Genomic DNA, 18,885 nt, shown 5'->3' with positions numbered 1-18,885 from the left:
TAAATATATGGTAATTATGAACTCAATAAACTAGAAAAGTTTAAGATACAGAGCAAGTAATAAGCTCTCTGTTTTCCATCAGAAAATCTGAATCTGAGTATTATTTATAGAGAAAAGATTGGCCACCAGGCAATGATTTTTTGGGAGGTATGTCAAGGGGAACTTTGGGCACATCATGGAAATCTCTACCAAATGTTTGAAGTAATATTTTGGGGAACTAACACTTTTGAAAGCCTAGTATCTTTGGAAGTCTTAAAGATTAAAAAAAAGAATTTAAATTCTATCTCTTCACATTTTATAGTATGAACTGGTATTTTCTTTTTTTCTTTTTTTTTTTTTTTTTGTCATTTTATTATCCTGTTAATCAATTTGTGAAGAAAAAAAGCCAGCTGAGGAAGAAAAGTTCTACAATGTATTAGAACAACTGTGAGCTTTTGTTGAGTGTCTAATACTTTAAAGGCTGCTTATTAGTTTAATTTGACTGAGAAAGAACAATTTTGCCCAAGAGGATAGAGAAAGAAAAAAATAATAACATTCTAGCCATTAGGCCATTAACTTTATATTATGTGATGTATACAATGATATCCAGGCAAAGTGTGTCTTTTTTTTTTTTTTAAAGAAAAAGTAGAAGGAAGGATTAAGGCAGAAAAGAGGAAACAAAAAAAATTGTTCGTTAAGAAAATCAATGCAGAAGAAAAAATCAATACATAAAATTTTTAAGGACTAGGCAATGTTTTTTATGTTCAATATTTTAAAGGCTAAAAAATATTCCTTTTTATTTCTTTAAGTAAGACATCTATTTTGGCAAACACAAGTTTGTAATAAAAGTCTAAAAAATGTATCTCACAAACATTACAACACCATCAAGATTAAAGAATTGAGTCATATGAATATTTCCATTACTTTCAAACTGGTATCACAAATAGAAATATGTCTGGCTTTAATTAACCTAGATTTTGAGCTATAAAAATACTTAACCCTAAGTATAATAATATCATAATTGAAGTGAATAATTTAAAAATTTTTTATGCATTTGAGTGAGAATCTAAATAAGTGCAAAACAAAAGTAAATGGGGAAAAGGTAGAATGGATGTAAAATTAATAATGGTTTGTGCTATGGAATTTTGGTATTATTTAAATAAACATTCAACATTAATGGAATTTAATGTCATACTCTGATTTTGGTTTTATAACAAATCCTAGTCATGTGAACTGAAGAAATGCCTGCTTTAGCTTAGATAAGGATTTATGATTGGAACATTTCATTGAAATAACTGTGAGTGAAGAACTACTTTTTTTTTTTTTTTTTTTTTTAATATTTTTAGTTACACAAGTTAAACTGGACTAATAAAAAAAAAATATTAAAAGTTAGATAATGAAAGCCAACATTGATGTGTTAGATTGTCCTGAAGCATAAGAACAAACTGGTTGTGGTTTTAAATAAGTAGACATTGAAGACAAAAGGACAAGTCTCAGCAATGATGCTCATCAGATGGAAATGGAAAGTTTTTGATTACCTGAGCCTTAGCCTTCCACCCACTACTTGACTTCTCCTCAGCTCCAGCTTTCTTTTAGCCTTTGAGAACATTAGCCACTGTCATGGGGAGGAAGGGGAGAGGAAAAAAAAAATGTTCTACTTTCAATGTCAAGCAGGGTGATGTTCTCTCACCTTTTTCCCCACTCACAGAGCCCACTATCAATCTAATCTTGCTCTCTGTCTTTTTTCTGCTCTCTGTAAAGGCTAGACTTGAAATTACACTCAGGGGTTGTGCTTCAGTGGTTTTAGAACTGCTACTTCTATAGTTATGATTTCACACGGTCAGTCCTCTATGGGAGATTAGTTTATCCTCCATTACCTTCGAACTGAACTTTGACTGAAGTATTGCTATTATGAAATACAAGCTAAAGTCACAAATTTTTCTATCATTTTAAAGAACTATACAGACTCCTTTATTTTTTTGACCCTGATACTTTAAGTGACCTGGAGACTTTGGTCATAAAGACATTGCAGTCAAAATGATGGGGAGGGGAAATAACGTTTTCTTTCATTTCCTGATTTTTCCCTTCAATGTTTAAATTGGATTCATCTAAACCACTTTGGTTCAGGTTAATAGCATGACCTGATAATTTTAACTTGATTTGTAGGTTATTGAAAAAAGTAAATTTGTCTGATTCAAATGGTTTAAAACAGCTAGAATTTGAACTTAATCTAACAAGTTAACAAATTCTATAATTCACCAAAGAATTTTCTAAAATAAAGTCATTGTTCCTATAAAAAAAGCACATTCTAGTGGGTATGAACTTTGAAAACCATCTTAAAGCCTCAGATGGAACTCTCATATTTATTCAAAAATAATGATTATATGGTTTTCTTGTGTCTTCTGAAAAGATCGAAAACTATCAAACATAATACAAATACATTAATTCAAATCTTTAGTTCCAGAGTGACATATACCATAATTAATTAATAGATTCTTGGTCAACTGAATTATATTAGCAGAAGGATAACAGAAAAAGTGGTTTTAGAAAACAAATCAAAATGGTATATGAGGAATAAAAAATTGCTATTTCCAGAAGAATTACATTTTATTTAAGAATTGATTATTTCAGAAATATATATATATATTTTATAATAATTAAATTATTTTAGATTCAAATAAATACCTATATTTATGAAGACTTTTAATTTTTAGTTTCCATCCAAAACTTGAAAATCTTCTATATCCAGAATGATCTCGTTTTATAACAAATATCACAACACATGTTCTGAAAAAGGAAAAATTAGACTTTATAAAATTGGGACTGTCACAGCAAATCAGTTAAATCCCAGTGGAATAGGAAGAGAAGAATAAATTTATTTGAACAATAAAGTAGTGAAGAAGAGTTTAAGGTATGACTACTGTTTTAAATAGCTGAAGTAACTTAGAAATAGAGGTCATGGTGGACAACAAAGTTGAGAAACCAAATCAATCAAAGGTATAAGGATTTAAGGTACAGAAGAGTATAAAATGAAATAATTATACTAGATGATATCAAAGACTTCTTTCAGCTCTGAAATTCCATCATCCTACATACTTCATGATAAAATTTCCAAATGTATTCTTTTTTTTTTTTTTTTTTTATTCATTTTTCCAAATTATCCCCTCCCTCCCTCCACTCCCTCCCCCTAATGGCAGGTAATCCCATACATTTTACATGTGTTACAATATAACCTAGATACAATATATGTGTGTAAATACCATTTTCTTGTTGCACATTAATTATTAGCTTCCGAAGGTATAAGTAACCTGGGTAGATAGACAGTAGTGCTAACAATTTACATTCGCTTCCCAGTGTTCCTTCTCTGGGTATAGTTATTTCTGTCCATCCCAAATGTATTCTTAATTGTAGAAATTACTTCCCAACTTAGTTATAAAACTATAAATACACTGGTACAAACTTTGAGCTTGAAAAGAGGAATGTCTAAGTTAAAATACTGCTCTTATGAGTAGTATATAGATTTATATCTATATGTGACCCAGGACAATTCACTTAATTTCTCAATCTCAGTTTCCTTATCTATATAATAATACTTACCTCAAAGGTTATTGTGAGGATTGAATAACATAATTTATTAAGATGCTTTTAAAAATTTAAAGCATTACATAAGTGTTAAATGCTATCATTGTTATTTGTATTATTAAACTTGGGCTTTGACTATCTATATTATTTATTATCTATCTAAACATGGACATTTTTTCTGGACCTTATTTTAATTATGTGTAAAATGAAAACAACAATATTTAAAACACCTTCTCCTTTGGGGAATGTTATTAAAAATGGCTTGTCAACTGTTAAGTCTTATAGGTGAACCATTGTTACTGTAAATAACAGAAACAGAAGCAGAAAGTATTCACTTGGTATTCACCTCCTAAGATATAACAAATATATACATGGTTAGGAAATTAATTATTGCATTATGAAGTTGAAATGTGATGACTATTTGATGAAATATCTGCCTCAAATCTAGAAAAGGGTGGATAGCTAACAGTGAAAAGTTAATTAGATCACTGAATTCTAAAAATAGCCTCAATAATAGCAAAGAGAAAATGGGAGAATAGTTATGACCAGGAGATGGTTCAATCTTTTTTGAAATTCACAGTTTTTAATAAAGTTTCACCCATTTCAGGGAGAGTCATCTACTGCCAGAAAATCTCAACATAACCAGGAGACTTCAATTCTTAATATCCTTTTAAAAGAAGCAGAGGATGAGAATGGCAGCAAGGAATCTCTCACTAATTCACCATTCAGCTTTTTTGACAAAGTTCTTTAATAACATTAAAATATTCACTTATTACAAATTGCTCTTTTATTTTGCTAAAAACTTTAAGAAGAAATGTTTAACATATGTTCTGGACAGCTCCTAGAAAGGAAATCTAAACCTTTTTCAGAATGGAAAGGGGACCTGAGATTGATAGCTTAACAGAAAATATTTAAAGGAAGGGCTTTATATATTTAAATGAGTAAATCAAAGGGAGCGATTTGAATAAAACTGAATATGACAATATGTATCTAGGAGTGAGCTAAATACCCCTCTAGAGCACTGGTAGACTGAAGGATCACAAAACCTTATTGCTTTGTTTGTTGTTGTTTTATGACAGCCTATGGGCACCAAAGAAAGAAAAGAGAGGACTTAATGATTTAAAAGATGAGGAGGGGAAAAGTGGTTTTATATAGACCCACTTAAAGAAAACAGAAAACAAAGATAGGAAGGGAGAAAGGGGTTAAAGCCAGGATATGTTATAAAAGAAGGAAGATGGAGCTCAGAAATCAGGAAAGTATAAAAAGGACCTAAATGCAATTACATGTAAAAAAAATTTAAAACATTCCATCTTTTTGAGTTCCATATTCTCTCCTATCCTATCTTCTGAGCCTGCATTTTGAAAAGGTAAGCATTTAGATATACTTTATATATGTGCAGTCATGCAAATTCCATATTAACCATGGTACAAATGAAAATGAAGATCAAAAATACCAAAAATAAGAAAGACATTTAAAAAAAATGCTTCAATCTGCATTTAGTCCCCATTAAGTCTTTCTTTGGAGGTTTAGAACAACTAGGTCATACAATGCTTACTCATACAATATTACTTTTGCTGTATACAATGTTCTCATTCTGCTCATTTCATTCTCTATCAGTTCATGTAAGCCTTTTCAGGTAATTATTTTGTTTTGTTTTAAGTAGCTTGCTCATTATTTCTTATAATATATAATATTTTATGGCAACCATAATGTATCATAATTTGTTCAGCCATTCCCCAATTGATAGACAACCCCTCAGTTTCCAATTTTTTGCCCTCATAAAGACATCTGCTATAAAAACTTGTGTGTGTCTTTCTTTCTTTCTTTCTTTCTTTCTTTCTTTCTTTCTTTCTTTCTTTCTTTCTTTCTTTCTTTCTTTCTTTCTTTCTTTCTTTCTTTCTTTCTTTCTTTCTTTCTTTCTTTCTTTCTTTCTTTCTTTCTTTCTTTCTTGTAATTGGGGTTAAGGGACTTGCCCAGGGTCACATAACTAGGAAGTGTTAAGTGTCTGAGTCGAGATTTGAACTCAGGTCCTCCTTATTTCAGAACTGGTACTCTATCCACTGCCCATCTAAATGCCTCTGAAATTTTTCTAATTATTTTCACAAGCACCTTGATTTGACTTCCATAGTATAGCCTACACCTACTTCATGGGTTTCTGGGAAAGATATTTTTTCCCATTTTTAAAAATAAGGCTGAAAAATCAGAAGAGATTAAAAGCTTCAGCAATGTCTATGCACATTTTTCATTTTTAAAATTTTAGTTATTTTATTTTTTATGTTTCAGTGAACAGTAGTGATAATATGGAGCATCTGGAGAAGATCTGGTGAGAAATGTGCAAAAATCCACTGGTTTCAGTATCAGATGAATCCAGAAACTGTGTGACTCACAGTTCAAATCTGAGCTACCAGAATAGAAGTCAGCAGAAGCTGCTAGAATCATATTCAAGTATCAATCTTGAGTAGTTTCTCAAATCTCTTAAAGCTCTATAATTGAGACTGTCACTTGAATCATTCGTAGTGACCTCATAACCTTTGGGGATACCACCTATAGTTCCCTTTTGTCTCAGTCCCCAAAGCTGTCTAAAATTCTTTGAAAACAGTATTCCTTTTCTCCAGTGCTTATACTCAATACAATATCACAGTCCTGTTCTCTGGTCTCCTAGCAACTAACCCAGGCTGCCTGACCAAGGACCAGGTTTCTTCTCTATGTATTTAACCCCTCTTGAACCAGAATATTGACTAGAGATTACATATCCTTCAACCATCAATATTACATATATAAATCACAAAAATCAATATATAAGAGAAATTCATTGCACTTTAAGTGCCATCATGATCTGTAGATTATACATTATTGTTATGAAATCATCAGCATAATATAAGAATAAAAATAGAGAGCTATGTTTGGTTATTAATATAACTTTTTTCTTTTAATTCATCATCTCTAATATTAAGGTGTCATCATTGTTGTTCCAATCTAAGATTGTTAACATAATTATTGAACTATTCAAATATAATAAGTTTACTCAAAGTTCTATAAATCTTGATAAAAAATCATTTATGTTCTAAACACTCTATTGATGCTCTTCAATTATTTTTATTAGTTCCTTTTAAAATGTTTTTTTTTGTTTTTGTTTTTATTTTTGTTTTGTTTTTTATTATTAGTTCTAAAATAAAAGTGCATTATCTCAAAATGTTCTGCTTTTGAACATTACATAAATTAAAGGGTTAAGTCTTCATTTCTTCTCACCTAATATCAATGTCTTCTAGCTTTCTATGTATTCAACAACTACACTGTGTGCTTCCTTTGACCTTGCTATCTTCTTTTCATTCCCCAAAGGCTGGCATCAGACTACCTGTGGAGAAGAGATAATATACTTGGACTTTACAGCCACATGAAAATTATCGAGACTTGCATTTCTTAGCAGTACCCACCCTCAGTCAGTATTTTCCCATGGTGATAGTTCCCTGCAAGGCACTAAGGTCTTGTTTAAATTAACAAATGATAAAACTCCTGAACACCACTCCAATCAGATTTTAGTTAATGAATTATCAACTACACCTCTTTGACAACTTGGTTAAATATATAATTAATATTTAATCATTATCTTATTCAGGTATAAAATTTATTATTTAATTTAAAACTAAAACAATTTATTTTAAACTGAAGTTAAAGAAATAATCATATTATTAGTCAGAGAGATATATAGCTGCCTAAAGTCAGTAATTTAAACATTTTTCAAAACAATAATACTTCAGTTGAATAAAAATATACTTATTATTTTGCTTGACCTTTCAAACTACTGTGTAATGCAGACATTTTTTCATTAATAAGTAAAAAAAAAAAAAAAAAGAACTTCTTAATGGGAGAATTTCACAACAAATCACAGCCAACTTGTATTTTGTCTGTAATAATAGCTGTTACACACAACTAACCTATCTTTTCCTCTCTGGGATGGGGGGAAATGCCATTTCATGCCCCATTAATTATTTGTATAGAAATGGAAGACTTTTGCTCTGTTAATGATAAGCAGAAATAGGTAGCAGGAGAGAGAGAGAAGTATAAGCAAAATTTTACATTCAATCCAAAAATTCCTGACCTTTTTTTTTTAGTTGTAAGAATGAGATTGAAATTGATTATTAATCTTATTGAATAGAGAAATAACTTATAAAGAGGTAACAAGGACTGATAAAATTTATATAAGGAGCTTTTCTAAATGAAGAAAAAATTTTTAGAATACATACCACACTGCATTGTTTTTTTCGCTATAACATATATATATTTCCTCACATATATATACTTGATTAGGTCAGATTAGGTTAAAAAAGATTACCAAAAGAGGGAAGAAAGAATGCTAAATTCTAATCAAACTATCAAACTAAGTATATCTAAGAAGTAGATAAAAATGAGTAATCAAGAATAATTGATTCCAATGTAGAAATAAATTCACTTTGGAAGATGGGGTGGGGTGTAAAAAAGCACAGGAGATAAATATATACATATGTATATATGTATGTGTGTATATATTATACATATACATGTATATGTGTATATATTATAAATTCATCTGCAGGTACATTTCTACTCCCCTACTCTCATTTCATGAGAACTAAAGTCATGAAAAAATGTATCATGTATTTATCACGTGGATTGTTATTTCAATGGCATTGTCAAAGTTCATGGTAACTTCAACTCATTTTAGAGAAGACAGAAAAATGTGAACAATTCTAATTATCAACCCTCTCTAAAATCAGATAGCATTCTATCAAATTGTAATTTTGTGGAGTCATTTGTGTAAGGGGAAGAAAAAATACAAACTGAATATTTTGCTTTCTGATGATCTAAACTAATTCATGGATAGAATTTAGAGAATTTAGAAAATTGAATACTTAACATGTCTACTAGGTGATCTCTAGCTCTCAAATATCAGGTTCTAAAATGAGCTTTTGGCAGATATTAGACTCTAGTGAGTGAATGATGGAATCCTCTAACAAGTGGCTGTAGTGCTGATATTCTGTTTTGGTTTAAGTGAGAACCATATGCTCCTGATAGTATATGTCAAAGAAAAAAAATGACTCTTCTGTTCAAGAAGTTTGAGAACCAGATTACCTTTTCTTCTTAGTTTGAACACAAGACCAATCCATTTTAGCACAGGTGTGAATGGTATGGGTGTTTGCAAACAAAGCCTTTCCTCAGAAAATGACATTATATCTCAAGCACTTTTACAAGTGGTTCATTTAGATCCCCAAATTCTTTTTTTATGTTACATGAAAGAGATTTTTTTTTTTTCCTGAAAAAAATGAAGATTACTTTTACAGATTGACCATCTCTTCAGTATAACTCCTGTGGCATACCAACTTTTAGAAAATGAAAACTTGATGAAAAAAAAACCTCTGAATTCTGTCTGATTTTGGGGGGTGATAGTATTTAGCATGAAACAAATTTTGGTGAGTCATATTTGTTATTAGAGAAATATCTGTGATGCTTTTTTCAGTATACAAAAATATATATTTTAAAGATATTGTTAGAAAATAGAACAAGATTATGATGCCAAATGTGCTTTAAGGACAGGAGTTCACACATATTCTCATGAGCAGAAAAACAGCATCTATCAGTGTATGTATTGATGAGAAAAATAATGCCTCAGCTCTGAATTGAAATCTAGTATCTGGAACTTCTTCCCTATATATTATTGGGTAAGTCCTGGGATTTCAGGCTTTTAATTTATAAACTATGTTTTGGAGCTAGATAGCTAGATAGTTTCTGAAGTCCTTTATAGCTCTTAATTTATGCCACTATGATGATTTGAAAATAAATAATAATAATAATAAATAAAATTATCTATGTTCACATATCTCTATGTCTTTCTATGTCTTTATGTCTCTGTATTTTTGTCCCTATCTCTGTCTCTGTGTTTCTGTCTGTATATCTGTCTCTCTCCCTACACACACACACACACACACACACACACACACACACACACACACACACACACATTCCCAAATCATTTTCCTCCCAATTTCATTTTTGTTATTGACTTTCTTTGATATCCTTATAGTCTTCTCCAATCTCTCCTCACCATTATCCTCTGAAGCTAAATATTAAATCTTATTGAATAATTTATTCAGGTCTTTCTACATAAAACATATAGTGAAGATAGTGGATAGGGACCCATATTTAAAAGTCAGAAAGAGCTGGGATCAAATCTTCTCTCAGACATGTATTAGCTATGTCACCATGGGCAATTTCAGAGATACCCAATGTGAGAAGATTAGGAGTGAAGTAATGAGAAGGAAAACAAGAGTTCAAAGAATCCTAAACCAGTCACTTTATTACTCATAGGTATGCAAATGCGCAATTCCCCTGACTTTCATTTCTATGGAAAGACATTCTTTGCCCTTCTATTTTATTGTTATTACTGGGAAGATTCACTGAAGGGGGAAAGATTTTTAGAACAATCAGTAAGCAGTAAGACTAAAACCAGATTCATGTTCTCCTGTCATTTACAAGGACATTGCAATGAGAAAACTTTGTCAACTTTGCATTCATAGATTACATGAAGTTTGTTAAACTGATTATAGGGAAGGAAAATCTTACAATTCCTTTTTTAAATTAAGCTTCTTGGATCAGTTACTTGGTATATAAGAACCTGCCAGTATAGGTATAGACATGTTAATCAGTGATCATATATGGAGTTACTTCTTTTAGCTAGAGTTTAGCAATAGAATAATCTCACATCCAGGTAATTTGCTGGACTCTGAATTATAGTTATTACTGATCTGCACCAATGGATGGAGTATATATGAAAACACTTCCCTATAGGCATGAAAACTTAGTTTCATACCACTTCAGGTATGCATATGATATATGATGATCATATATTTTTTTTAATATCCTGTCATCAAAATTGATTAATATTTTCAATTCTTATTTTAGGAGACAGAGCCAATGGAATGGAGAGATCATTCCAACTAAACTCTCCCAACAGTCCCCTCCAAATAACTTTAATGCATCAAGTAAAATTCAGGGGCAGAAAAAAAAAAAAAAAAAGATGGAATAAAACATCTTTTCTGTCCTGGGACAATTTAAGAAGTTGAAGAAAAGGTCTATAACAATGCTGAAAATTGGCTGGGAGTGCCACATGGCACAGATACCAGCTGATGGTTTTAGAGGCAATTGAGAAGAATGACAAAAGCAGAAGCAGTAGTACCAAGAATTCTCATGACCTAAAGATAGTAAGAGAATTAAACACCTGTGGAGGAAACCAGTGTGTGAGCACTGTGCATAGAATTGGCACTATTTTTATAATTTTCTTGCACATTACTGAGGTCTTATTTATAGTTTCAGGGTGAAGAGAGAGCTCTAGGGCTTACTGACAAAAAGGAGTAGGATCCTTTCTTGAGCAAGGATGGAATAATAATACCACCCTAGAAACAATAAAAAACCTATAAACCTTCCAGAACGAACTTGGAAACAACAGGGGAAGAAAAACACTAAGAGTTAATTTAATGATCCTACCCACTAGAGGTGAGAAAATCCAACCATGGCCTAAAGTTTAAAGGCTAGAAATATTCTGGGAATATGAGCAAACAAGGAAAAAGTACCCAACAATTAAAAAAAAAAATTCTTCAGTCTCTATCTCCTCATGTGTCTTTGTTCCTATGTCTCCTTCCCTCTTTCTCCTCTCCCATCTCCTATCTCTCTCTCTCTCTCTCTCTCTCTCTCTCTCTCTCTCTCTCTCTCTCTCTCTCTCTCTCTCTCTCTCTCTCTCTCTCTCTCTCACACACACACACACACACACACACACACATACACACACAATATTATTACATCCAGCTGCTTTCTTTTTCTAGAAAGATTACGAAAAGAGGCGATGAAAGAGAACATATACAGAGGTGTCACTTTTTTTTTTTGCCTGATATTCCACCAAAACAAAAGGTAAATATTAATTTATGGTGGTAGAAATACAAACTAGACCTTATGTTAAATCAATAGGAGAGGAAATAAATAAGTATCCTTTACTGCAATTGAGAGAAGGAGGGGCGGGGGTCAGGGAATCCAAGAATCAACTTCAGAAATCATTAGATTCTGTTTTTATTACTACAGGGAGCTTCTGAATGAGAAGATCTCATTTATCTAACTTTTTTTTTAACTTTCAGTTTTGAAGACCCATGTGGGGACCCTGAGTGGTTAAATAACTTACCAAGTCACATGGCCAATATGTGCCTGTGGTGGGATTTAATGGATTATTATAAGAATGGCAAATTCTTCAATATAAATCATGATTTTGTCATATTTTAAGTCTCAGAAACAGATTGAATTGTTATTATCCAAAAAGTCCTTTCAAACATTATACTAATTAATAAAGTGCTTGTCTTTAATAATGATGTCACACTCATAATCTTTTACTCAGTCAGTATTCTATTTCTGTTCTAAAAACAATCCTTCTCCCACCTTCTGCTTTCAGTTGTAGTTAAGTGATGACTCTGGATTTTGCCTTTCAGTGAGTAAATTTAGACATTCTTTAAGAACATCATAAAATCTGCTTTTATTTTAAAATAAACAACATTGAATTAACTTTGTAGATACTGATTCAGGAGAGCACTTACAAAATCTTCCCATATGCTTTATATCACTTTAGAACATCTGTAAATCCACATACTTTGATTATTTTAGCAAAGATATCCAGCAGCTTTTAACTTAGCAATTTTAATCATCATTACTAAGGATAGCAGAAGAACAAGTGGAAGACTAGGCTTTGTTTACTTCACAACAACAACCCCTGAAAAGCAGTATCCAAAGAAATTTAAGCAATGATATGTATGACCTTGGAATAAGAAATTTCATTTATCTGGGTCCAAGTTTTTTCCTCTTTAAATACAGCAAATTGTATTATATAATGTGCATGATTCTATGACTTTCATGCTATTTGGAAGAGTTTTATACAATATTTTTTTTTACATACAAACACACATCCGCACCAGAATTTCAAGATGGTTCAAACTTAGGCAACTATATACATATTCAGTGACATTTGTTTGTTTAAATTATTTTTTTAAAATTCTTTTTGGATACTGACATCAGCATCATTATTTGTAAATAATTTTCCATCTTTTTACTTTATAGTCAAACATTTCTCTTGTTGTTTTATGCTAAATTTATCTGATGATTACTCATTCTATTTACCATCCTTTCTTCTATATATTATTTATCTATTTCACAAAATCAAATAATTCTTCAAAGGAAGAAGATTTAATAAAGTTAATGATATTTTAAAGAATACAAAGAGTTTGGTCAAATTTCCAAAACAAGAGATCAATCAAGGATTCTCATCACTTCACATTTTAATATCTTCATGTGAATAACATTCATTTGATTATAAAAAGATTGCTTGTTGAATAATGAGTCAAATTTCCATCAAATATATGTCATTTCACTTTATCTAGAATTTATAGAAAAGCAAATGATTGTTAATTAATAAATTAGAGTTCTAATCAGAATTCCCATAGCAATGGATAAAGAATATAATGTGTTGTGTTCCTTTGTAAATTACTATAGAACTATTAGGTTAGATTAGATTAGAACTTTAATTTGTTAATAACAATGTCTTGTTACTTAAGGAGGCAATATGGTAGAAACAAGTGGGGAAGATGGCAAGCAGAGTATAGGCAAAAAAACCAGCTGAACTCTCTCAACCTTCCACTCTAAACAACTTTAAATTAACTTCTTTAAATGGATTATTAAATTATAGCAAACAACTGTACCCATGATGGGATATTGACAACAGCAAAAGCAATGTCTTTGGGTGTTGTCAACCCAGAGACAGAAAAAATATTGGACAAGTGGTAAGAAAGGATAAGGGAGTTCTTTGGGGGCACTGCATGCAGCTGGCATTGATTGGCAACTCTATTTCCCATTAGTAGTTCTGCGTTACTGTTCTAGGACAGGTTATTTGTGGTAAGTCAAACAGGGAACAGGAGAACTGAGCATAGTTCCAGAGCAAAGCACTAGCACTTGCAGCAGCAAGAGAGAAAAGGATATGATCACAGTTCCAGAGACAAGAGCAATGTTAGTGCTTGTAGCTGCTTGGGAGCTAGGACCCTTTCTAGATAAATACCAGAGCACATACTAGAAGAACAGGTCCACATCTTCCCTCATATAATAACATCTTGCAAATAGTAAAAATTTGTAGAAACCTAGAATTTGCTATAAAAGGAACAGCACATTAAGGCCTAAAACTTGGGAAAGTACCTCCACAATCTTAAATGAGCGGAGTCCAAATTAAACATATAAAGTTTAAAGTCAAGAAAGAAATAGGCAAAAATATGAAAAAAATTATCATAGATATTATAATGGTAGGAAAAAGTTAAAATTAACTCAACAATATGAAAACAAAGACTCAAAGACTTGACTGGACTCAAATTCAACAAAAATTCCTAGAAGAATTAAAGAATAGGTGGTGTTAGTAGAGGAAATATTAGGAAAAAGAAATGAAAGCTATATAAGAAAAATTTTTAAAAGAGTGGATATCATGGTAAAAGAGAAACAAAATACTGGTGGTGGGAGAATAACACCTTAAAATGGAGAGTTGATATAATGATAAAAAAGACACAAAAATTCACCAAAACTCCTTAAAAACTCCACAAAAACTCCTTATGCCAAATGGAAAAAGAGATAGAAAAATGCACCGAAGAAAAGAACCCCTTAAAATCAGGACTGGTTAAAAGGAAAGGGAGTAAAAAATTCCAAAGAAGGAAATAATTCATTAAAAATTAAAATTGTTCAAGGGGAAACTAAGGAGTCCCTGAGACATCAAGAAACAATCAAACCAAGTAAAAAAAAAAATTTAATTGAACAATATGTAAAATATCTCATCAGAAAAACAACTTAGCTGAAACATAACTCAAAGAGATATAATGTAAGAATTATTGTACTATCTGAAAGCTATTGTACTATATAGATCAATGACATCACATTTCAATAAATAAGCAAGAAAAATTGCCCTGATATTGTATGTGTAGAGTGCAAAATAGAAAATAAAAAATCTAGAAATATTATAGTCATAGCCAGAACTCCCATGTTAAAGGGAAAATGATGACTGCATCCAGAAAAACAATTTAAATAGCATGCAGCTAAAGTAAGAATAACATGAGATTTAACAGCTTCTACGTTAACTAAAAAGGTTTATAATACGAGATTCCAAAAGGTAAAGAAGTTAGTATTATAATCAAGTTTTCTCATATTATATCCAATAAAACTGAAATTCTTTGGGGGGGAATGGATATTTAATAGAATATTTATGGAAGACTTTCAAGCATTCCTTAAATCATGCAAAGATCAAAATTAAATAACACATTTAATATTTAAACACAAGGCTCAAGAGAAGTATAAAAAGGTAAGCATGAAAGATAATTATAAGAAATTAAATAAAATTATACTGTTTACATTACTATATGGGAAGATGATAAATAAAATTCCTAAGAACATTCTCATTATGAGGGCAGATAGGAGGCTTATATACAGAGGGCTAGAGTGTGAATTAAGTTTAGATAATATATTTAAAAAAAAAAAGCATTAAGAGTGAGAAAGAAAAATACATTTGGAGAAGAGGAAAAGAAAACGCTGAATGGGAAATTTTTTTTTACAGATAACAGAGGTTTACAGGGAAAATATTTTTTTTTATAATGGAGAGGAATATTGGAAAGTAGGCAATATTGAACTTAATTTACATTTAAATCAGTTCAAATAAATAATGTAGATAGAGACCTATACCTATCTTTATTAATCGCTCTCTTTCTCTTTCTCTCTCTCTTTACACACACACACACACACACACACACAAACGCATATATATACATATATGCATATGTGTGCATACCTATATGCATACACATATGTGTATATATACATATATACACATATATACATAGTGTGTGTGTATGTGAGTATGTGTGTGATCAATTTGTAATAAAAATATACCCAACCTAATAGGGAAGTGAGAGTGAGGTGATGGGAGGGTAAGAGAGAGAGAGAGAGAAGGTGATAAAAGGCAGGACAGATAAAAACACCTACATTAGAAACATAAACAGCATTAGATAGAAAACAAAGATAAGAACTGAGGAAAATAGAATGGAGAGAAATACACAGTTAGCAAGTATAATTGTAACTTTTAATGGCTTGAGCTTATCTATAAAATGGAAGCAACAATTCATTGCTTTGATTTTATTTTTGATTTTGCTTTTTATAAGAAACATACTAGCAACAGAACAGCACATACAAAGTTAAAATAAAGGACTGGAAAGACTCTTTTGCTTTTAAATTGAACTTAAAAAGGCAGAAGTGACAATAATTATTTCAGACAAAGCAAAAGTAAAAATAGATTTAATTAGTAGAAATAATCAGGGAAATTACATTATGCTAAAAAGGTTCCATAATTAATGAAGTAATATAAAAAATTTAAATCAAATTTCTCTCATAAAGGCCTTACTTCTCTGATATATAGGGAACCTAGTCAAATTTATTAAAAAATAACACAAGGGCTCTTTTCAACAATGAGGTGATTCAAGGGAATTACAATAGATTTGTGTGGTAAGAGCCATCTGCATCCAGAGACAAAATTATGAAGCCTGAATGCTGATCAAAGTACAGTATTTTCACTTTTTTTTTGGGTGATGGTAGAAGAGTTTGTTTACTTGTTTATTTTTTTCTTGATTTGATTTTTCTTGCACAACATGATAATATTTAGAAGAATTGCACAAAAATCTCATTTGTAAAATAGAGAATTGATTCAAATTTTTAAGAATTTAAGCCATTCTCCAATTGATAAATGGTCAAAGCATATGAACAGACAATTTTTAGATAAAGAAATTGAAACTATTTCTAGTCATATGAAAAGGTGCTCTAAATCACTATTGATTAGAGAAATGCAAATTAAGACAACTCTGAAGTACTACTACAGGCCTCCCATATTGGCTAAGATGACAGAAAAAGATAATAATGTTGGATGGGATGTGAGAAAACTGGGACACTAATACATTGTTGGTGGAGTTGTAAACTGATTCATTCAACTATTCTGGAGAGCAATTTAGAAGTATACCCAAAGGGCTATCAAAATGTGCATACCCTTTGATCCAGCAGTGTTTCTACTGGGCTTACATCCCAAAGATATATTAAAGGAGGGAAAGGGACCCACATGCGCAAAAATATTTCTGGAAGGCCTTTTTGTAATGACAAAAACTGGAAATTGAGTGAATGTCCATCAGTTGAAGAATAGCTAATAAGTTACAGTATATGAATGTTATGGAATATTATTGTTTTGTAAGAAGAGATCAGCAGGATGATTTCAGAGAGGCCTGGAGAGACATGAACTGATTCTGAGTTAAATGAGAAGAACCAGGAGATCATCATACATGGCAACAACATGATTCTGTGATGATCAATTCTGATGGACATGACTCTTCCAACAATGAGATGATTCAGGCCAATTCCAATGATCTTTTGAAGAAGAGAGCCATCTACACCCAGATCACAACATAGCATTTTCACTCTTTTTGTTGTTGTTTGCTTGCATTTTGTTTTATTTCTCATTTTTTTCCTTTTTGATTTTATTTTTCTTATGCAACAAGAGAAATGTATAAATATGTATACATATGTTGGATTTAAGATATATTTTAACATATTTAATATATAGGATTACTTGCCATCTAAGGAAGAGGGTTGGGGGAAGGAGGGAATATTTGAAACAAAAGATTTTGCAAGGGTCAATGTTGAAAAATTGTAAAAAGCTTTAATAAAAAATAAGAAGAATTGCACACATTTAACTTGTAGTGAATTGCTTGCTCTCTAGGGAAGAAGGGTGGAAGGGAAAGAGGGAGAAAAATTTGGACCACAAGGTTTTGCAAATATTAATGTTGAAAACCATGCTTGCCTGTATTAGAAAAACAAAAAGCAATTATTAAAAAATAAAACAAGGAGGGGAAAAACCAAGGGCTATTCTACAGATGGGACAGGATCAAAAGACATGAATAGATAGTTTTAACAATAAAAAGTAAAGTTATCTATAGTTGTCTGGAAAATATGCTCTAAATCAACATTGATTAGATAAATTCAAATTAAAACAACTTAAAATTATCACCTCATGTCCATCAGAAATGACAAAATAGCTATACCAATAAACTGTTTAGTTGCGAAGTGATTCAATCATTCTGGAGAAAAATGTGGAGCTATTCCCAAAGAGCTGTAAAATTATGCATGTGCTTTGACTCAGCAATAACACTACTAGGATTGTGTAGAGATTAAAAAAAAAAAAAAGGAAAAAGATCTACATGTACAAATATGTTATAGAAACTCTTTTTGTGGTGGCAAAAATTTAGATATATAATAGACACTAATTGCAGGATGTTTGAACAAGTTGTGCCTTATAATTGTGATGGAGTATCATTGTGCTATAAGAAATGATGGGGTTAAGTAGTTTCAGAAAAAAAAAAAAACACAATAGCAAGACTGATGTTTTTTTATGAACTGATACAAAATGAAGTGATAAGAAGCAGATCACAGTGTGTGCACAATAAAATATATTGAAGACAATAACTATTATAATGAAAGACTTCCAGAGAGAGAACTGATGAACTCTAAAGACAAATTGAAGTGTGATTTTCTGTTTTATTAAAAGAAAATTGCAATATGATTTAATGTGAAATATTTTGCATGATTTTCCATGTACCATGCATATTACTTTGCTTGCCTTTTCATTAACTGTGGTAGAGACTGAAGAGAAGGAGAGAATTTGAACTCAACATTTACAAAGAAAAGATTGCTCAAAATAAATTTTAAAAATAATAATAATGAATAATAAAATAATAAAAATAATATTTTAAATGTATAAAAATAATTTATAGAAAAAGAATGTCATTTAATTATAAATCTTCATTTCAACACTACCCATTTGACTCTAGGACCTCCAAATTTGTTTTCTCACTAGTTAAAAATAGAAACAAAATAGTTGTACACATTGTGTTGCTGTGGTCAAAGTAGCAGTAGCAACAGTAGCAGCAGCAATAGCAATGGTAGCAGCAATAGCAGCAGCCATAGGTAGTAATTATATAATGTTTGAAGGTATTTTTTCAAACCACTTAATAAATATTGCCACATTTTATCCTCTCATAATTCCTGGAGATGGGTACTTTTATTATCTGCTTTTTTACATGAGGAAAATGGAGCAGGCAAAGACTGTGACTTGTCCAGCATCGTATAACTTTTAAATATCTAAAGCAGAATTTCAACTCAAGTTTTGCTGAATTTAGGTCTAGCATTCTACCAAATAAA

At 31.0% G+C, this 18,885-nt stretch overlaps 1 long non-coding RNA gene across 1 annotated transcript in view; it reads right to left on the bottom strand.

Moving 5' to 3' along the window:
* Positions 1-1,292: 1,292 nt before the first annotated feature.
* LOC141559403 (uncharacterized) overlaps positions 1,293-18,885 on the bottom strand; it is a 449,791-nt gene continuing 432,198 nt past the window's right edge. The window contains exons 6-8 of the long non-coding RNA XR_012487384.1: positions 6,811-6,916; positions 2,665-2,766; positions 1,293-1,594 (exon numbers count right to left, since the gene is read on the bottom strand). This is a non-coding gene — a long non-coding RNA (uncharacterized LOC141559403). The remainder of the gene's footprint in view (positions 1,595-2,664; positions 2,767-6,810; positions 6,917-18,885) is intronic.

This window comes from Sminthopsis crassicaudata, chromosome 3 (assembly GCF_048593235.1).
Source record: "Sminthopsis crassicaudata isolate SCR6 chromosome 3, ASM4859323v1, whole genome shotgun sequence".
In the NCBI taxonomy this organism is placed as follows: domain Eukaryota; kingdom Metazoa; phylum Chordata; class Mammalia; order Dasyuromorphia; family Dasyuridae; genus Sminthopsis; species Sminthopsis crassicaudata.
This window is presented reverse-complemented; position numbering and strand designations above follow the sequence as displayed.